General features: G+C 42.0%; 1 protein-coding gene and 1 long non-coding RNA gene across 12 annotated transcripts in view; one reads left to right on the top strand and one right to left on the bottom strand.

The window, feature by feature from the left end:
* The window catches only part of KCNIP1 (potassium voltage-gated channel interacting protein 1), a 292230-nt gene that overhangs the window by 145960 nt on the left and 125785 nt on the right, over positions 1-20485 (top strand). The gene's annotated exons all lie outside the window — the stretch shown is intronic.
* LOC135280415 (uncharacterized) overlaps positions 1-20485 on the bottom strand; it is a 56336-nt gene that overhangs the window by 21669 nt on the left and 14182 nt on the right. Inside the window, exon 4 of one of the 7 annotated variants that reach the window (XR_010347364.1) lies at positions 254-499. The exons of 4 other annotated variants lie outside the window; for them this stretch is intronic. This is a non-coding gene — a long non-coding RNA (uncharacterized LOC135280415). Of the gene's footprint in view, positions 1-253; positions 500-12493; positions 17409-17743; positions 18490-20485 lie in introns of those variants that run through there. 2 more of the 7 variants (XR_010347362.1, XR_010347365.1) reach the window with 2 other exon arrangements.

Raw genomic sequence — 20485 nt, 5'->3', positions numbered from 1 at the left:
TATGGTAATACAGAATTTATCAATTAAACTTGCTTGATCATCTGTAATCTCTATTCCAGGAAAGAATTTAATCTTTCATTCTGATGACAGGCAGATATGTCACATCTTCCTTGTACTAATCTGAGACCCTTTACACCTGCAGTTAGAAATATAAGGCTGAATTTTTCTAAGAATTCAGAATAACACTTATTTTCTGACTGTGTTGCACAGTTTGTTAATGATGATGATGAATGTTTATGATATTATGTTAATGGTTCATTACCTATGCACAATAGTCCATTACTACCGTCTTGCCTGCACACCTCAAGTTCCTCACCAAAATGTGAGCTGGCTTTGCCAGGAATCTGCCACGAGATTAGTAGGGAGAGGCCATGTCATGTGAAGCATGTCTCTCGTGGAGCAGGAAGGTGACCACAGCTTTGCTATGCTTGCCTGGCTCAGAAGCAGGGTGGGAGATGCTGTGAAGTTCTGCTTCTCATTCCTGGTCCTCTAAATCCACCTGTAGAGAATTAGACTTATACCAGTCTCAGGCAGTAGATGTGAACACCATTCCCAGTGTGTTGTGTATAAGCAGTTTGCTTAGTAACTGTGCACACTGAAGGGATGAGGTGCTGGATGGGGACAAGTGCTTTGAATACACTGTTACATGGCCTAGGAATTCTACTGGATTTCAGATGGAAAGGACTTTTGTATGACAAGACATAATACATAATCTTCTATATGCTGCCATGGTGTGCAAGCGTTTGTTAAGTCTGCAGTTCCCATGAGGCAAATGCAGACTTAACAATATCTGGCTCAGATACCAGGTCTGCCTGTAAGAATCTTGCATAATTTTTAACCTCAGATGAAAAGAAACCTGAATCATTACAGGCAGAACCAGTGCTGCCTTAAACTGGCTTGCCAGGCATCCTGAAAGTGACTGGAATGGAAACCTTGAACTTGTGTAACCTTTGCCCACTTGTTCTTTGAGCAGAATTTCCAAAGAGCTTCATTCCTTCTGTGATTTGGGATTTTGGAGTCTAGGGCAGAAATACTGGACTGCTGGCAATTAGATGTTCATTAGGAAGAGCACAGTCCCATGGAACTGGGACAATTTCCACCATTTAAGTGGTACTCAAAGGAACTACTTAAGCCACTAGCACAGTGAACTCAAGATGAATTTCAATTTTATTTCTGAAAGCCTTAAAAATACTGATGTCAGAAAATACCAACTTTCTAGTGAGATGCAATTGGGGTAATATGCAGATACGGTTATGCGGGGATGTGCACAAAGTCAGTTTACCACTGTCCACTCCATGAGGGTGTCTGAGACTCTGGGGATGTGGCAGCCAAGTCCCATCTTTGTGTTGCACCCAGAGAAACGAGAATGTCCCCACCCCCTGAGAGGGCTCTGCTCTCCAGTGAGCAACACAGTGGTGGCTCCTACCCCTCGGTCCTCAAACGGTAAGTGTTTCAGCTCCTCTGTGCCAACAGCCCAGCCACCCCTGCTTGGCTCACTGTGCTTTCCTCTCTCGAGCTGGAGGCTGGCCCTGCAGCATTCTGGCACTGGGCACAGTGGGAGGTGTGGCTCCTGCAGAACGCAATTACCATTGATCAGGAAGAAGCAGAGCTGTGTGCTTTCAGTTTAGCTTTTCCTGCCAGTATTGTTATCTGCCAAATCCATTAACTCTGCAGTGCAGCTCAGGGTGCTTTAAAGATTTAAATAAAATTGACTGAAACCCAAAACTTAAGTACAGATGAGTGTTACTTACCTCCAGTTCTCCCTATAATTCTTATTTTGAAGCTAAAGCAGCAGCAGTAATTTTCTCTGCCTTCTAGGGATACTAGTCTGCTATTTTAAAATTTAGCTTCGTTGTGTGTCTGCATTGCCTTGAAGAAAAGCAGGATCCACCTGGAGACAGGTGAGGCCAGCATCAAGGAGGAACTGATGGTGGCAGGAGCTGGCATTGAGGAGAGGTGGGATTGCAGTTTGTTTAATGGCCATACCAGCCTGTGGCAGGTCAAAAAGCTGCGTGGGCTGTCCCTGCAGGGGCTGGTGTGAACAGAGCTTTGCTTTCAGCCACAACATTGTACTGTGTTTTACTTGTGTATAATCTCTAACAGTTTCTGAGAATGGAGCTCTTCCTTGCTTGGAGGTATATATACAGCAAGTTCCTCCTCTGGCCACTACTTATATAGTACCTATTATTATGGCACCTGTATGAGTTTTAACTTTCCTCAAGGAGTGCTCTTTTGTTTTCCCCGCCAGAAGATTAAATTAGTTGTTCTGAGCCTGGCACATGCAGCTGTTCTTATGGTGCAGGAGGAAATCAATTTCCCCTTTTTTCCCCCTCATCCTTTGCAATAGCCAAATAATGAAAAGGTGGATTTTTCCAAGGGAGGGCATCCAGGGGAGCCAAAGAACAGGCTAAGCCTCAGTAGACTGATGTTGCCCATCTCACTCGTTATGCTGCAGGAAAACCATAGCTGAACAAACAGCACCACATGGGCATTGGTGGCACTGGTGATGGAGGGTAAGAATCAGTTCTTCCCCTTTTTCAGTAGTGTCACACATACATCTGATGGACCTCAGGCAGAGTGCGCAGTCATGTCTACCACTGGCAACCTGATCTTTCCCAGGGAATTTAATGATGTCTGAGCCAGTGACAGGGTGCCCACATAGTGAGGAGTTTTTCCATCCTCTTCTGCCTACTGTGCTTTGGGCTCTTGTTACTAGAAAATTACTGATTGTGCAGAATATGGAGCAATGGATACATAACTAGATTAACAGACAAAGCACATGGTGCAAGCAATTCTTTTTCTTCCCATCTCTAGAGACAGAAATAGGCAAAAGTCAACAGAGGACAAGATATTGCAGCTACAAAACTGATGCTGGACTGTGGCATTCATCCAGGATTTTTCTCCTGGGAAGGTGAGAAACCTCAGAGAAAAGGAAAACAATCCTTATCGCATTTGCTTCTCCTGAGGTTTGTTTGTGTGGAATGTGTTTGGACATTGTTTACCCACAGGTGATTGTTTCATTGGATTCTGGTGTCTCATTTGTCTCATTGGCCAATCAGTGAAAACCTGTGTCAGGACTCTGGAAAGAGTCACAAGTTTTCATCATTATTTTTTAGCATTTAGTAAGTATCCTTTCTGTATTCTTTAGTTTAGTTTAGTATAGTATTCTTTAATATAATATAGTATTATAAAGTAATAAATTAGTCTTCTGTAAACATGGAGTCAGATGCATCATTCCTCCCTGCCACGGGGGTTCCTTGCAAATACAATACTGGACTTAACATGACACCTTATATGTTTTCTGCTCTGATTACAAGTATGATTACTTCTCAATGCTTGTTACGTATACATTGGACAGAATACGTACAACTTGTTTCAGTCACTGTATTTTGTAAGGTTAGAAGGCAAAAAATCAGAAATTATATTCGAGGAGACTATAAAATTTAAGCTACTTAGGGTCAAATCTTAGTGGCTCTAATTTCTGATGATAGTCCTCTGTCATTGTTGGATTCAGTGTAAACTAAGTGCTCCCTGCATTGATGTTTGAGGGCCTAAAGTGCTAGAGTTGCTTTTTAACTATTAATTAAAAGTGTTCTGTTAAGATGCTGAAATCATAATAGATATTCTGCAGTTGGTATAATTAATGATCTGATTTATCTAAGTGAAATTGTGGCTTTGTGAGAGTAAAACAAAAATTATTACTAGCTTATTGTTATGTCTCTACCATCACAGCCTTATTACTTGGATACAGAAGGTTATTATGAAATCTATTTACCTGTAACCTAGTTACATGCCTAAAATATTAGTGACAGCCACTGCATTTCAATAATCAAAGGTAGATTGTTTTCAAAAACTAAGGACACACACAGTCAATACTGACCCTGGTTTAAATATTTATTTTTTTAAAAATATATGCTATTAAGCATATATTAAGTTAAGCAAACTGGGTTTCTTTTAGTTTTGTCATTTTTTAGATCCTTTGTTACTCTATCAAGTGATGCTAGTCCTAAGTTAATTAGTCTTGATGTGTGCCTGAATCGATAAAGAGAGGAAAAATATTGGTTTCCTTTCTTGGCTTCTTTTTCATGTTTTGAATAGCGCTTATTGATGCCATTCAAAGGCATTCCTTGCTGAAGGATGAGAAGTTTCCAATAGCCAGCAATGATTCAGCACCACAGTTGTGTATAACAAGAGAATCATCATAAATACAGTAGTCAACAGCAAAGCATGTCTGTAGTGTCATGTTTTTGTGGAATAAAATAAGGAATGGTTCATGTGTGAGACATCAGGATAGCCATGCTAGAGGCATTTTGGGGAAACTGCAGTTCCAAACTGCCATTTAAGAGCAAAGTTGTTTCTGTGAAAAGAACTAACTGTTATAAGCATTAAGAAAGTTAGTATTATGACAATTAAACTGATCAAAGGAAAAAGAAACTATTAACAGAAGTGTCTCTGAGTTTTACTGAATTTGTTTATCCATTCTGGCAAATGCCCATTTGCCAGCTGGTGTATCTGGTCAGGAAGGTGCTTGGAGAAGGGATGCAGAAGGGATGCATTCCTGCCCCAAACAGCTCCACACTGTGTTCAGAGGGCCCATGCACAGATCCTGGGGCTTGCAGGCAGCATCAGGACAAGAAGTCTGTGTAGCCTCCTTTTAAATACATTTCTCCACTGAGATTTTAGAGGAACGAGCATGAATTATAGCACAAACCATAGAAAAGCATCCTGCAGGCAGGGAATTCTTTGCTCGCACTTTGTTAGCTATTTCTGTGCTACATTGAGCAGAGATTTGAAATGTAATGTTGGCCTTTTAATAGAACACCAACTACAAGCAAGAAAGTAGCAGTCACAGTATCAAGGGTTTATGTGCCACATTCACCTTAATCTGTAAAAAAATGAATCCGCAATAGCTTGGTGGACACAAAGATCCTGCTCCTCTTACTCCAGCTGCAGTAGCTCTTAGGGCTGAGTGCAGTATTGTCCTGCAGAGGCTATTTATTTTTCCTGTAATCTTTGAATACAGAAAGCAGCAAATGCACTTCCAGGATATTCTGTGGTACACTCAGAATGCACCTGTATATCTTCCTCTCATCCTTCGTGTTTCTCCTGGGGGAATGCCTGTCCTCTGCCAGCTCCTCCTGGGAGTGATGCTGCTCCAGAGCTGCCCAAGGGATTGAAGGCTCAGTGTATCGCCCTGTCCATTCATGTTTTATTCATGGAGGGGAAACCATGAGTCTGGCACCCAGGGCTGGAAGGAAGCAGGACCAATTTATTCTACTGCCCAGGTTAAAACAAGCCAGGACACCAGCCAAATGTTAAGGCAAGTATGCAAGAGTGTAATGTGGGGATTTCTTAGTGTAGGTTCATAGCAGAAACTCAAATGACCACATATAGCTTTCCACATAGGGTATGTTCATAAGAAAGCCAGAACATAAGAAACTAATGATGTGTATGCATAGATTACATAAATTTTCTGGGTATTTCTACTTTATAATATCAGCTGCAATCACTAAATATTTAACTTAATTATCTGCTTTGGCACAGGTACAAAATAATAATCCTGTCTTGCTTGTCAGAACTGAGATGGTGGCTGATGGCAGCTGTGTGATTCTCTCCGCCCCAGCCATGAATTTCATTAACTCCATCAATGTGACAATTGCAGAGTCCTGCTATTGACAGGAACTCCATAGTAAATTTGTTAAATTCCTTGGCTTGTGCTGCTCCTTAGCTGTCTTATAATACAAAGATATTTTAATGAATCCTAGGAGCCAAATGATGTCTACCATAAAGACAACTCCACAGTTTTTCAATCTTATACAATGCATAGAAATTAGTCATTTAGTTCTTGAAAGGGTAGAAAATGTGTAGAGTTCACATCCCCAGTGAAGCATGGTTCAGTGCTCATCATGATATGGTTATTTATCAGTGATAATACTGGAAGCAGTGTTTAAATTCAGCACCTCTGCCATTTCTAAGAAGAGCATTGCTGGGAGAACTGTCAGCTGCTTGATACCAGGTTATTTGTTACATCCCTTTATAATTCATAATATCAGTTCAGCCTTTTTTCAAACAAATCTGACTTGCTTCTTTAAACACTTAATAATCTTCACAGAGGACCTCACCCAATAATGCAGGCATATATTTCTATGTGAAGGAGTTATGTTTACATAACAGTGAAGATTAGGAAGATTAAATGTCTTAATTATAGCCTATATGTTTTTAATGAAAAAATGCAAGTGTCAGAGTTGGGGGAAGCAGCAAAGGTGTTTGGTGTCACAGTCACTACCCTCCAGGAATGGGGGCTTGCCATATCATCAGTCACTCCAGCTGTCAGGCCAGAGGGGTGTGGGTGAAGAAGCCTGATTGTTTCTTGGATGCTAACCTCCTCCACAGATGGTGTCAGAGGGTAATGAGAGAAGTGCACTTTTGCTGTGGCTGTCCCTGACTGCTCCTCTCCAAAGGGGGAGAATGCAGAGATCGATGCTTTATATATCAGTACTATACAGAGCTGATTCCCCATCCCTACAGCAGCGGCTGTATGGTGAAAGCCTGCTGTAGCCAGCATGGAGAGCTGGAGTTCTAGGTGAGCTCAAGAAATTTTGGGTTTTGGCCAATAGTTACAATAATCTAAGTACTGAAAATTACAATTTGACAAACTGCATGTGCTGCCAGAAGTGACTGTGCAATATTAATAAATGCTAACAAATGCTATCAAATACCACGGCTATGACTTTTACTGTAATCCACTCTCTAACAGTCAAGATAGGATCTCTGGAGATGAGCTTAGGAACACAAATATTGATTTGAATCTTGCATTACTCCCTAGGTGGCTTTGGTACTTTGTGTGTATTATCTACTCTTAACTTTATTTAGACTATTTTTGCAGCTTTGAAAGATATGTTCTTGATTTTGCCAAGTATGACCAATTAATTGTAAAGTCTTTAAAAATAATTTATTGGAATGCAGTATATTCCTTTAATTCAGTGAGATTAATGCTTAGTCCCCTTTCTGAATTACATGTACAGGTCTAAGGGATCATTTCAAATAAATGTCAATTGTAAATGGGGTAGCACTGCTGGCAGTCTTCTGGGCAAACCCACAGCTGTAGACAATGATTAACTACTCTCTTTTAAGATGATGGATATGATGGATAGGATAGGATAGGATAGGATAGGATAGGATAGGATAGGATAGGATAGGATAGGATAGGATAGGATAGGATAGGGTAGGATAGGATAAAGACAGGCTTACAGTAAGTAAAGCAAAAAGAATCAGTATGATTCTGGGAACAGGACTTTTTCAGAAAGAAGGAAGGTATTATCCTTAAAGTAATTATTTTGATGGACTCTCAGTGGCCCACTGAAGATGTATTTGGGTTTGCATTCATGCAACAGAGTCAGGTAGATAACCATCAGCCCAATTAAACATGTCATCTGTAGTTGTCTTTACAGGCACCAAAGTCCATCAGCTTTTAATATGGTTGACTCTAAAGGAGCATTTGATGTGTTCATACTTCAACTGGGCTGAGCAATGGAATACCCATAACACTTAAAACAGTGGCTTGACATTTTAGTGTCAGTTAAAAGCCTTTTCTTGAGCTGGTAAAATTTCCAGAGGTATGTGTGTTTCATTATTTGAATGGCCCCACAAATAGCTAGATGATGTAAATGTGATTCCAGGTCCTTGCCAGAGTTTTGTTGTACAAAAAGAGAATTTAAAATTAATTATTTCCAGGACCTACATAACTTACAGAGTTCGTAATGACTGGTGGGGCAGCCACTGTGTGCAAGCAGGTGGGGTCAGGCATCAGGAAGACTTGACTGACTGTGCTGGGGAACCACAATGCTCTTATGAAATACTGCCAGGAATAGTTATGAAAATTACACATTTTCCAAACATTTAAATTGCTTCTGAGCAAAAATCTGCTTGGAAATAATAAAGGACCCCATCAGTTTATGCTGTGACCATAGGATGAACCTCCTTAGTAAATATCTTGTATGCTGGTGGGTGTAAAAGGTTATTCCTGAAGCAAACACAGTACAAAGTAAAAATGGTAGAGAATAGTAACCGGGACCAGCTTGCAAAGCTGTTCTAAGCCCTAGAGCTTGAGCACATGAGGCTGCCCTGTGATGGGCGCTTCCTTTACCCCTGTGGCTTCCCTTGGAGCAGTACCTAATCCAGAGGGGCTCTGGGCAGTTGTCTGCTACACAGAGAAGCAATGCTCCTTATTTTCCTATCTCTTTTGCAATAAAAAGGTCCTAGCTCTGCTGCAGGGGAATAGCAATAGAGCCAAGAGCAAAATTTGCCATTCTTCTTTGCCAGCCAGCAGCATTCTCTTTGATTTTTAATGATTCCAAACTACCCTATTCATGAGGCTTTGGAAAAACCAATAATGTATGCACATTTTGGGGCGGGCGGGAGGCAAGTGATGTCATCAATCTTCAAATATGTGATTATGATGTGAGATGAGGTACCAACAGTTCAAAATCCTTTATAAATGAATTCAATTGCTTTGTCTAAAAAGAATAGCATGAACTAGATCAAAACTGTTATTTTCTGAGATAATAAAGTAATAATGTGATTGTTAATTTCCCTGACTGGTTTGGAATCAAATTTAGAAAGGAAAAACTGAACATAGGTGTGAGCTCCAGTTTCTAACAATTGTCTTATCTCAAGAGGATCTTGGGTTCCCCTTCCATAGGAGAGCACTTGGGTTGTGTTGAGAAAAAGCCTGATATAAAGCACAAACTAAAGCAGGCAAACACAGGAAATTAACACAGGCCTTCCCAAACCTACTTTGATTGAAGTTCACTGAGTGAACTACTTTGATAATGTCAGCTAGTCCAGCTGTACCCTCAGGGAGAGAGTACCCCTGTTAGTGTACTGGGAAAATGGTGCTGCTGGGCCATTATTGTTGTACATCAAGGTTTATAGTTAGCTGGGCAGGGATCACTTTTTACTGGAGTACTGTGGTAAACTGAGTTCATTGAGTTAAGCGTACATTAATGTTAAGCGTACATTTCTACTGGGGGACTTTCTGCTTGCTTAAATAATTTTCTTCAAAAAACAGAGCAGGTGGTTCATTACAGTTTCCGTCTGTCCAGCCCTAAGTATCTGCTAACACATAACTAAGAATCCTCTTCACCCTGATTCTAAAATACCTATAAAAATGCTTAAATTTATTTGTGCCTTCCAGAGGCAAATATCTGTTCTTGTTTAAAACCTTCTATAAGGAAATGTGTGCCACATTATTGTCACATGCTGTCAAATTAGAAGTGTTGGTCTGAGGAGATGTCCCCATCATTTTCACAGCACAAGCACACTGCACTACACTCCCCGCTTACAGATAGGTACCAAACAAATCAAAGTAACTAGGAATTAAGAACAATCTATTTCAGACCACAACCATTTGAGATTTCAAAGTACATATCTTGCCTTGCAACTACTGCTATTCTGGCTGGTTTTTACATCAACTGAGTTAGCATGACAAGGATCTAATAGCAAAGGATGAAAGAGCTGGTCCTTTTCAAACTATGTCAATGATTAACTTTCCTCTGTTTATCTAGGAAAGAATCCACAAGGGTTTATTGTTTGGAGTTTTGAAGGAGTTTGTTGGTTTTTATTCCCTCCTTTTTTTTCAGTGTCATGTCCAAATAGAATTCACTGCTTTATATTGGATCCTAAGGCATGGTTGGGTTCTGAGAAGGTGAAGGGGATCTCTCCTTCCATTCACAATTCCTTCCTTGTGTACAACAGTACTAACTCAATGTTAAACTAATATCTAGTTAACAAAATTACCCTAAGAGATAATTTGTTGGCAAGAGGAAAGGAAAGGAAAGGACAGCAGGGAGCCATCCCGCTGTTTGAATGTTTGAGCTTAAATCTGGAAAGGAAGAGCTTGAATTTCTCTTTTTCTTTTATTTATTTGCTGTTATTCACCCATGCAGTTGTTTTTAACACTTGCCACAGTTGCTGAAGCATGTTCTCACTGACAGTGCAAGTAAGTGCTATGCACCTGTCTTTTCCCATATTTTGCATAAGCACTATTAAAATACAGCTCTTCACTGTTCTGCCATGTATGCTAAGCAGAAATGCAAATCAGTTTCATGCAATTCAAAGGCAATTCAAAGGAACTCTGAGTACTGCATACTTTTTAATCATCTTCTTGTTAAAATTAGCAACAATAATTAGTACTATTAGCAACAACCGTGTATCACTTTAATTTGGCAATATCTCCTATTGTGAGGAAAGGGTCAGGGTGCAGTATTTAGAAAAACAGAATGCATGTATGAAAAGAGAGAAAAGTGGTTTTAGTATTCAAATTAATTTTGAGTTGGGATGAAATTGAGAAATTCTCAATTGTGCAATGGTTGGATTTATGCATTTAATGCAGAGCAGGCTTGTGAGCAGGGCCAGCAGCTGCACGGAGGAAGATGGGTATTAATCTGGCTCTGCACGACTTGCCCTAGGATTTTTGCCCCATTGTCACCTAGACCCTGGATAAGGGCCTAGGGCAGCTATCAAGCTAGCAAGGAATATCTTAAAGGTGTAATTCAGGAGCAAGCCTAGTAATGCCAATCTGGGAGTTAATCCAGCTGTATTCTAACTCATGGGAGTAAAGCAAGGAGCAAGAAAGGTTTTTGCTGCAAACTCTCTGCAGTATTAGTGGACATCAGAGTGATGCACAGAATTTGCACATCTGGACCATGACTGAATTACCCTTGGTCTGAGCCCACTACTCCTCCTCAGATAGCCTTCTTTTCATATTTCTCTGCTGAAGCTTGAAGTAGGATCTCTTCCACCAAACCTTGCTCAAAAGCAGTCAAAATACCAGGTGCTTCCAAGTAGGTGTTGTCGAAACCAAGACTTTTGCCTCCCTGCCTTCTGACTCTACCCATCCTTACAAATGCAGAGGGGAGGTCTGCTAAACTTTTTACAGGTCCCTTCTAGAACATAGGTGGATTTTTAGTTGCCACGTTCTTTGTTAGTTTGTTTTATTCCTGGTTTCCCATGCTCTTCAATAACTATTTGCAAAGGCTAGGGTTAACTGCATTAATTCTGCATAAAGTCTTACATCAATTAGAAATGTAGAAGTTCTGAGTTGTGCCTGGGCTAGTGAGGCAGGAGCTCTTGGAGCTCCCTGAAAGACAAGTAGCTCCGTGCAAGTTTCCATCCCACCTCCCTTAAGCACCTATTTTGGTAGGGGATGAATCACTGCTTTTTCACTCCTTTGCGCAGAAAGAACCTGGATGACTCACACACACTAGCAAAGTGCATAAATGTTAGCTATCCTGGCTAAGCTCATCCCTGAGAACTCTTTCAGGAACTGGTATTTTCAGAGACTGGCTCAACTGCTTTGTTTTGGAGAAGAACCAGGGTGGGAAGGAGGGTGATTTCTGGCTGTGGTGTCAGGGCATCATTGGTCTGGCCTTCAGCTGTGCAGCATATGGTTGTGCACCATAGCAACAAGCTGCGAGTCCTCGGTTACAGTGGCCTCATGCCTGAATCTGGAACTGTTCCAGTCAAGCACAATCTGGGAAGCTGAAAAAAAACCCCTCTCTAGTCCTAAGGAAGGCTTACACATGCCTCTGGGATGGCACAATCAGCAAGCTGCAGAAAGATGGCTCCAATCCCAAGTTACGTTTTCATCATTGTGTTTTCATCCTGGGGATCTTAAACTTGCTGAATTTCCCCAAATCTCCCAGATGCAGCTGTTGTTATTGCTTATGGCCTTTTAGGTGTGGGTATATTCTGCTAAAGCTGCCTGTTCTGCTAAAACTGCCTGTTCTTCACATGATTTCTACAGAAGTACTCTCACAACAATAAATTCCTTTCTCTTACAAATACAGTTAAGATAAGTGCTCCTTTTACAACCCACGCTTAACTAAACAATTTTAGTTAAGAGCCCTGAACAAGAATTTCCACATCCAAAGCAATGGGACTATCCAAGAGTGCTGCTGCCAAGCGATGCCTGAGCCCCCATAGGGCAGGATGTGTGCAGGCTCTGCTCACTGAAGTGGTCTTGGAGCCAAGCTCCTCAGCTTCTTCTCAGGCCTGACAAAGAATTTCATCACAGATTAACAGTATTTCCAAACAGCTGTGCAGCTTGATACACAGATCAATATTTGGCATAGAATTGCACAGTCTGTCCTTTTCTACTTCACACTCATCATTACTTTTCCACCATTTGGCATTGGAATAGCTGTCATTCTGCTTGATTAGCTCCCAGATGATGGAAAAGTTGGCAAACTGTTTCTAATGGAAACACAGAAGTCTCTGTCTATACTGGGATTGTTGAAAGTGAATTTAAAATATAACAGATACTTTTGGGAAATTATTTACATTTTTACTGTGTGATGCTCCCCTGGCAGCTGTGCACAGAGTCTCACTGAAGTGTTACTGAGTAACAACCCTTTGGGAGAGAGAGCTGGCTGAGAATTTCCCATCCAAACAATTTTCTGAAGTGAGGACACAGTTCCCAGAAAATAAAGTATTTTCCCAGAAGCTCTTTTTTATTATTAACAATAAAAAATTACATATTTTATGGTCATTTTCATCTGTGTATTAACATGTTTGTCAAAATGGCCTGAGGCATTTAATATTGTGTTAGTATTAGCTGGAATTCCCTTACTGCTGTGCAGCAGTCTATGGAATCACAGCTCAGGACTCTCTGTGTTTACCTACTTGAGGGCTGATCTATATATCCCTCAGCTCTAGGTTGGTTTCTGGCCAGCATCTATCACTTGTTCCAGAGAGGGACTCATGGCAGGTCTGGGACCCAAACGAGGGCAGGAACAGCAGAGCCCTGGAGGTTTTCACACTGTCTCAAACTACACCATTGTGTGTTGAAAAGGAGTGGCTAAGAGGTTGCACTCTCAGGTGGGTGGGAAATCAACAGAATCAGGCTCAAAGGTAGTCTAGTCAGTTACTTAAACTTTCCCAGTGAGTCAGACTACTAATACTTTTTTTGCTCAGAACAGTACCTTTGGAAGATATTCACTGCAGCACAAAATCTGCTGGACCAAATTAGAGGCATCGTTTCAACAAAGAGAGCATGTTTGAGAAAGGATGTCTTCTCTGGAAGGGGGAACAAAAGATGCACAAAAGCAATCTGCATTCCCTCAGGAAAAAGAAGTAAATTCATTTCAGCTTGTAAAAAAATAAAAGATTGAAATCCCATGCTGTTTTGGTTATTTTATCCTGATCACTGCACTCTGTGTGCCTCTGCACTGCAAGTTAGCATTTGCTGTCTGTAATCTCTGTCAAACCAATTGCATTGATTTATACCTCTGCTCTTGTCCAGCTTATCTCCCTTGTGACCAAGAAGGCAGTTCTCTTCTGCTGTTGTGACTTTTCCATTATTGGAATCTATCTCAGGTCTGTGACTGTAGTGCAGAGTGCGCTCACTGCCTCTCTGAATGAAGAGCATGCTGCATTTTGACACAGCTCTGGGAGGAACAGTGCTTCCCTCTCCCTGCCCTGGGAGCCTGATGCCATGCAAAGCATGAAGAGCGACTTCAGAACTCCCTGGGAAACTGTTTCCACTGAATCAGAGTTTAAGAAGGCAAACATGAAGAAGAAAGCATTTTTCTTATCATGGCAGATCCATTCAAGTTGTACCCAACTGCATAATGCTCTAGATGCTATTTTTAATGAAAATATTTTAATCTCTCTGGCAGGCTAAATGTTCCTGATAGACTGTATATACTGCCTCTGACTTCTGTGGATAAAATAATTTTACTGTTACCATCAATAATTCTCTCTGTTTCCACTTAAAGTGCTTCAGTATTATTCCTGGTAATTGAAACACAGACCCAGACATGGAACACATTGCTATGAATGGGAGCAGATGAAGCACATGGGAGCCAAGCTCTTGCTCTGGCTTCATGGGGACAATTTTTGGGGTCCCAGAAGAGTGAGAATCACCCTCAAGGGGATGCTCTCTTGGAGGAGCTGTGTCCCATGTGCAAGGAGTTCTGAAGTGGGGGGTTATCCTTTACTGCTCCCTGTGTTACAGGACTCAGTCTTTCACAGAGTCAGCTCAGCTGGTAGCAGAGATGGAGAAAGCATACTTAGGGAAAAGATACCCTGAATTGCTTGAAAGAGCTCCTGACACTTCAAAATTCTTCCATGTGACCCAGGTGTTACTATTTTTGTAGTCACTTTCCCATTTGGATAGCAGAGAACAATTGGTAAGGTTTCTGAGTTAAAAGGGTCCTAATTCTTCTGTTTCACCATGAAAACAGGGAGAGCCAAGCCTGAAAAAAACACACGTAAAATGATACCTGGAGAGCAGAGCCTTGCTCCCGAGCCTGGACACAAACCTTTGGAATGGATATGGGGTCATCTGACTGTGGCTTTAGGTAGCTAAATCCCTTCACAAACCACAGGTCCCTCATCCATTTATTACAACACTGAAACTGAAGTTCAGGACCTGCTGCCAGATGGCACTGGCACTGCGTGGACATGAAGTGGCAAAATTCAACCCTGTGCAGTGAAGCTCCCAGTGCTGGTTGGCTGCAGGTGTAGGGTTGGGACCCATTGGCAGACACCTAAATTCTGGTTCCTGAAGGTGTGCTGGCTGCGCCTGGGCCACCCTGTACGGTGGGTCTGTCTGTCTGTAAGAAAGTCAAATATGCATTTTGGACACTGAAAAACACATCTGGGAAGCCCTCTGTTAATGGTTACCACTATGTCACTTCTCCCCACCCAAAATCACATCAGATCAGCACATTAGAGATAATGAATTGCACAAATCTTTTTTCTTCATTAACACATACCTATTTATAACTTGGGTTTATTACAGGTTTTGTTACTTTCTTCTGTCATAAGCTATTGATTTGAAGAAATCTTTTTGTAGACAGCAAAATGTAAATTTTGTTGCAGTCTTGTTACCCTAGGGGGGGGGGGGGGCGGGGAACCACAAAAAACAAAAAAAAACCCCATGCATGCACCAGGACCCAAGGATTTGCTGTGCTCATCTCTATTTGCTGGGGAGTAAGCTGGAATTTCACATGGTGTGTTCAAAGCAGCTACTCAGGATGTGCAGCCTGCTTTCACAGCAGCTATTCAATTTCAAAATCTTCACATCTGTCCATGGGCATAAGATTTTGTGTTCTTAATTCCTCTATGGCTGTTTTGGAACAGGGTTGGTTTTGGGGTGTCCCCAAGAGCTGTGAGAGGAAGTTGCAGCCCAGTATGGCCTTGGGGACTTGGGACAGATTCACTGCAAGGTGTTGAGGAGGTTGATTTGGACTCCAGAACCTCCAGGCCTGCTGCCTGCAAAGTAACAATGTGTGGGTACCATTCCCTCTCACCCAGCCTGTGGCCACCATGGGCTTACAGAGCACCTGAGAGTGTTGGGACACTGAATATCCCCTGCTGCAGGAGCAGGCATTGGGGGGGCAGCAGCTCAGGGTGCCTTCCTCCAGGGTCTTGGACATTTCTGTGCAAGAGAAAGTGGCCTGGCTGCAGCTGACATCCTTCTCCCCACAGTCCCTGAGTTTTCAACAGAGCCACAAAGGAGGAGGGAGGGGTCTGGGAGCTGTGCAGAGGTCAAGGCTGGAATAGGATTGGGTGGGGGCTTGCAGAGGCTTCAGGGAAGGGGAGAAGGGCACAGCAGGCTGAAGTCTGACTCAGAAAAAGATTCCATAATGTCAATCACTGATGGCTTGTGTTTATTGATGAGAGAGGGCCAGAGGTGGTCTCTACGAGCTTGCCATTGTCCAGTGCCTGGGCTGGTCAAGCTATTCCTTGCCATGTGCTTTTCTCATGAGTAATCACCCACAAAGGAAAAAGCCCTGGGTGCTGCCCAGATGAGGTGACTGGAGTGTTAGTAGCATGTCAGTAACATGCATTACCAGCAATGCATTCTAAATGCTCTGCTTCCTATTAGAGCCTCCTGCTCTCCATGGCCTGCCCTCTGCTACTTACAAGTTAATCCTCCAGCCTTGCAAACTTGGCATTGCCACTTCTACCATGATCAGGGACTCTAACAAAAACAATGCCCTGATTGCAGACAGGAGCTTGATAAATTATAGCTCCTCAAGTCTAGAGTACAGTGAAATGTTATGCAACAAAAAAGAGTGAGAGACCATTTCAGAGCCTTTTATGGTGATTCATCTGGGAAATTATCTAGGAGCAGATAATTTAATGCTAATGCCTCCCCCCCCGCCTCCCAGTGTCATTGCCAGATGATATTCCAGCATCTTCTCTCCATGCAAAATGGGTAAGGATTTGATTTGAAATTCATCAGCTACACAGCCAGTGAGATGAGTAATGAACAACAAAGATCATGAAATATTTTGAGGAGGATTATGGGGCCTCCTAGAAACTGATTTTTTTCCTGACTTGGTGTTATAGGGCAAAATCTTAGTCTAGGGACTAAATACTTGGTTGATGTTAGGTGTTTTAACTAGAGTGAGCTTAAGGAATTGTACTTTATGGTAGCTCTAGATGCAGCAAAGGCCATGTGTGCAGCAAACAAGCAGGAAAAGTACTTGAAAGATGGGAGGCAGCGGATGGGCAGAGGAGGGGAAATGGTTCATGTCAATTAATTTATTGGAAATGCTGATATTGTTAATTTGCCATGTAAACAGTGTTTAATTTTCTAGCCTTTATAACTGTGGTCTAGAGACAGGTGCTTTATTAGCATATGGTGGCAGAAGCCCATTAGGGAAGTGATTAGAACACTTGGCAGGTTGAGGGAGCCTGATTCTACCTCATCTCTGCAACACCAGCATGCCCTTGCTGCTGGCTCTCTGATTTTTATTTCCTCCTCTTGACACATCCAGCTTGCATGACCAGACACCCAACTGGCCCAGACTCCTGTTGGAGATATGGGAGAGCTTCATCCAATTCCTCACTCCAAACTGGGCTGGCAATGAGCAATTTTTCATACAGGTGCAGAATGTACTTATTTTTTTCCTCCCTGTTTCTAAAATATTCCTAGCCCATGTACCAACATGACACTGCTCTTCATGTTACCATTCCCTGCCACTGCTGAAGAGCCCACAATTTCTGACATATATACTTAGGAAAAAAATGCCCTTTTAGTGTTCAAACAAAGCATTTCCATGTTATTGCACAGTCTCCAACACATGCTTCTGCCACCTCCAGCTCCAGTTGTTTTTTGGACAATAGTTGAAAACCAGCCGTATTCCAAGACTTTGGTATACAATAGCAAATAGCCAAACAAAATTAAGGAAAGTGCATTTGAGATCAAAATGACTTCAAGGTGTAATGTCTCCTTGCTGTTGCCATATCTTACAATGAGTGGCCATACAGGTACACAGCTGGGATGCTGAGACACACTGAAAAGCAGTTTCCTTCATGTCAAAAAGTAATGTTCAATCACAGCTGTTATTCTCGTGCCAAATGGACCAAAGCCCCAAATGCGAAACCTCTATCTGCAGAGTAAAGGAAACATTACATCCAGCTAAACACAGATTTTGCAAGGTCATGACTTTTTTTTTCACTTTTCACTAATTTATTTCAACTTTTTTTGCACCTCTTAGAGAACTTTGCCTCTTTATCTTTTTTTAGGTGTGCAAACCTCCTGATGGAGAGAATTGTAATTTTATATCTCCATACATAGTTTTGTTGCATTATTTAGTGTTCTTAAATCCTTTGAAACCTTTTTTTTCCATATTCTTATTCCCTTGTGTACAAAGCAAAAGTCAACATTATAATTTCATTGCAAAAAAATTAAATTCATAAATTCTTTGACAACAAAATTCAGGGACATACCTTTTTTTAAAAAAAAATGTTTAAAAGTGTTTAAACAAGGTAACAAGAGGGAAATGGGAAAATGTATAAGAGCTATTTTTTAATCAACTCTCTGATACCTGACCTATCTTCAAAACAGGAATCAGTTTCATGCTGAAACTTTCCTAGTTTTTTAATGGCTCTGGCAATCTTAACTAAATAAAATTTTACATTACAGATGTGAAAGCCTGCAGAATAATTGTTGTGTGGGTAAAAAACAGTTAATGGATTTGGTGCTGATCCTGTGATTTTTCTGGGGCCAGTTTTGCAAGCCTGACTGATATTCTGTGTCTATGTTTTCTGCTATTTTAGATGTACTTGTAGACATTGAAACATGCTTTGAAAAGAGTAGTATCCTGTGAATGTTTAACAAGAAAGTAGAATTTCACTGCTGCTCTGGGAGCACCTTGGGTCTTGTGCAGAGCTGTGGTGCAGCAGCAGGTGCAGGTTGTGGCCCCTCGCACTGGGGATGCTGTGGGCACACGGGAGGGCCAGAAGCCGTAAGAAGTGAATGTAGCAGAGCTTCAGACTTTCTGTCCTTAGTTTTTCTGCAAACACCCTCAGTGCAGCAGCTGGTGTGCTTTTTGTTGATTTCATGCTCCAGGGGCAGATTTCCATCTTTCCCCCAGAGTGAATCCTGTGGGAAGGGCTGCCACCATCTGTCCCGCTCCCGGGCAGATGCTCTGCCAGGGGCTCTTGTCCATTCTCTCAAATCTTCAAAACCTCAGCATCCAGAGACATAATGGATAAGAATAATATAGCACAAATATTACAGATATGAGCATTAAGAAGAGTGGTACTTTAAGATAACATGCAACAGCTGGACATTCTCAAACAAATAAAAAAAAAATTATGGGCCCTGTGGCTGAGACTGGTTGCTGTCAGGTATTCCCCCCTGCCGTTGCTGTGTTCCTCATCTTGATGTGATGTTGTGGGGGGGGGTTGATCATTCAGGCCTGACAACCCTGAGGGACTTGTGACACTCAGAGGTTGTCTAAGCACTAGGTGTTACCAACATTTCTGCTCTGGTATTTCCTCAGAGAGGGAACCAGAGAAACACCTGCTGCTTGCCTGAACCTGTTGGTCCTTTGAGGCCTATACAACTTGTGTTGCACACAAGTAACACATGTGTGTTATTGAATTTGGTGAAATTGAGAAGTTTGGCAGTATGTTCTGGCATGGTTTATGCAAAATTCTATGATAGCTCTCCTTTTTTGCCTTCATCTTACACTGCTCTTTGTTACAGCCATTTGGTGGAAGGCCACAGTGAGCAAGAAGAATAGCTGGGGTTTACACTAGCACCTGTAACAAGATTGGAGATGACTAAAGCAATTTTCAGTGAGCCACTGGCATACCAGTGCTGTGGTGCATGTGGGTGAGGGCTTGACTAGCAATGGAGTTCTCTGGAGACAGCTGCTGTCCACCAGCAAACTGATGTTTGAATTTAACTGACTGAAACAGACTGAGGCAGCTCTTCTGCAAAACCAGATCCCACAGACCTAGTCAATCAGTGTTTAAGATACCCCATGGCTTCTGCAAAGTCAGGGACTGTGGACAGGTCAAGCAGTGAAACTTGCCCTGGTTTCAGCACAGTCTTCAGACATGCCTTGTGGGAGGGCATTGGGAATGCTGGAGAGCCTTTGTTGCTCGGGATGGGATGGGATGGGATGGGATGGGATGGGATGGGATGGGATGGGATGGGATGGCATGGCATGGCATGGCATGGCATGGCATGGCATGGCATGGCATGGCATGGCATGGGAGCACTGCAGTATGCAGGCATATGCCGGCTCTAAGAAAAAAAACAGCCTGTGAGTTAAACATTCAAAAGCAGCTCCTTTGAATGTTTAACTAACAGATCAGTTTTTTGGAGAGGAGTTCAAGCTGTAGAAGGTACACCCTGCACCTTCTAAACAGCGCTTCATTACATGAGACTCTGTGTTAAGTTTTAAAATCTGTTTTGACAACCAAAATTTTTTATTTGGCTGCTTCAAACAAATAATTCAGCATTCCTCCCAAATGTTTTTTACAATTAATAAAATTGTGTTTATGATATTGAAATGACATATTGAAGACAGAGTAAGATGACTGTAAGTAACACAGCCATGAATCTCATTCACAGCTCTGTGATATGCAGTTCAGCAATGCTGCTTTCACTGCCTCTTGTTAGTTTTGTGTTTGCAAACTGCTTTAACAATATTGGGGAAGAGCCTTTCTCTGGGCTAGGAAAGAGCGAGGGCCCTGGTGCTGCCCTTGATCAGTGCCAAGCTGTTACTGGCCTTAGCAGTGTCCTGGGCTGAAGGAGATATTCACCTCCAGCAGACTCTTTTCTCCCTCAGGCATGATTTCTGCTTGCCAGGAACTTGTGTGCTGCTGGATGGATTGCATTTAGGTGGTGTTGTAGAAAAAATAATAGTTTGAAAATATTTTTTACTGTGGTTTTTCCAAATGTAAGGAGTAACTAGGTTGTGGGTATTAGTGAACACAGACCTTTAGTGCTGCAGCCTGAATAGTTGCTAGTAAAGTCCAGGGTAAGGAAGCAAAAAGGGCCTTTTCATGGTATCCAAAGATGAATTATTCAGCTGCACAGTGAGATGTTCAGAGTCCCAAAGCACACACATGTGGTAGGTGCAGGTTTCTCTCTGCTGAGGGGCCTGGGGGTGAACCTAGATGAGTGCCAGTCAGGGAATAGAGAGGGAGTGGCTCAAGGATATAGGAA

The sequence above is a fragment of the Passer domesticus genome, chromosome 13, assembly GCF_036417665.1.
Source record: "Passer domesticus isolate bPasDom1 chromosome 13, bPasDom1.hap1, whole genome shotgun sequence".
Lineage (NCBI taxonomy): Eukaryota > Metazoa > Chordata > Aves > Passeriformes > Passeridae > Passer > Passer domesticus.
The sequence above is the reverse complement of the archived record's forward strand: the minus strand, read 5'-3'. Positions and strand labels throughout refer to the sequence as shown.